General features: G+C 61.4%; 1 protein-coding gene across 2 annotated transcripts in view; it reads right to left on the minus strand.

Moving 5' to 3' along the window:
* The window catches only part of SLC29A4 (solute carrier family 29 member 4), a 29,719-nt gene that overhangs the window by 21,159 nt on the left and 7,409 nt on the right, over positions 1-1,151 (minus strand). The window lies entirely within an intron of this gene.

Below are 1,151 nucleotides of genomic sequence, written 5' to 3' on the forward strand. Positions count from 1 at the left end.
CCTCCTCCTCCTCTTCTCTCCACCCTCTTATTCCTCCCTCCACTTCTCCCTCCTCCCTTCCCATCCTCCCCTCCCTCCATCCTCGTCCACTTCCACCCTCTCACTCCTCCTTCCATGCTCCCTCCCCCTCCTCCCCACTCCTCCTCCTCCCTCCTTCTACCTCGTCACTCCTTCCTCCCCATTCCTCCTCTCTTCCCCTTCCACTCCCTCCTCTTTCAGCCCCTTCTCTCTCCTCCGCTTCCTCATCTTCCCCACTCTTTCTCTTTCCCTCCCCCCTCCCCCTCTTCTGCTTCCCTCTCCCTCCTTCTTCCTCCCCTCCTCCCCCTCCACCCTCCTCCCTCCCACTCCTCTCCATTTCTCTTCCCTCCCTCTCCCTCCCCCTCCTTCTCTCTCCCTCCTCCCACCCTTCCCCTCCTCAGAAGTCTTCCATTACCCTCCTCCTTCTCTCCTCTCTTCTTTCCTCTCCCCTCCTCCCTCTCCCTCCTCCTCCTTCCCCATTCCTCCCTCATCCCCCTACTCAATCCTCCTCTCTTCCCTCCTCCCTCTCCAACCCTCCCACCTTCCTCCCCTCTGCCATCCCCACTCCGCCTCCCCTCCTCCATCCTTCTCCCCTTCCTTTTTCCTCCCCTCCTTCCCCTTCCCTCCCCTCTCCTCCATTTTCCCCGTCCTCCCCTCTGTTCTCATCTCCTTTCTTCTTTTCTCTCCCTCTCCCTTCCCCTTTTCCTCTCCTGTCACCTCCCCCTCCCCACTCTGCTTTCCATCCAGCTGGTCTGTGCTGGGGCCAGGCCCAAGCTGAGGCTGAAATCAGGATCCCCCATGCACCAGAGTACGGCATGGCGGCCCCAGGAGACCCGGTGACCTTCGGCTGACCCAGCCCACCCTCCGCTGCCCACCCCCTCCGCTGCCCACCCCTCAGCCTTGGTGCCTAGGCTGCTCCTCCTAACCAGGTCCCATCACCTGCGAGGCCAGCAACGCTGGTGGGTGGGTAGCTTCAGTCACGAGGCCACTGGGTGACCAGATAGAAAGTTTTGGAAGAGGCCGGGCGCGGTGGCTCAAGCCTGTAATCCCAGCACTTTGGGAGGCCGAGGCGGGTGGATCACAAGGTCAAGAGATCGAGACCATCCTGGTCAACATGGTGAAACCCCGTCTCT

This window comes from Cebus imitator, unplaced genomic scaffold (assembly GCF_001604975.1).
Source record: "Cebus imitator isolate Cc_AM_T3 unplaced genomic scaffold, Cebus_imitator-1.0 Scaffold82, whole genome shotgun sequence".
Taxonomy (NCBI): domain Eukaryota; kingdom Metazoa; phylum Chordata; class Mammalia; order Primates; family Cebidae; genus Cebus; species Cebus imitator.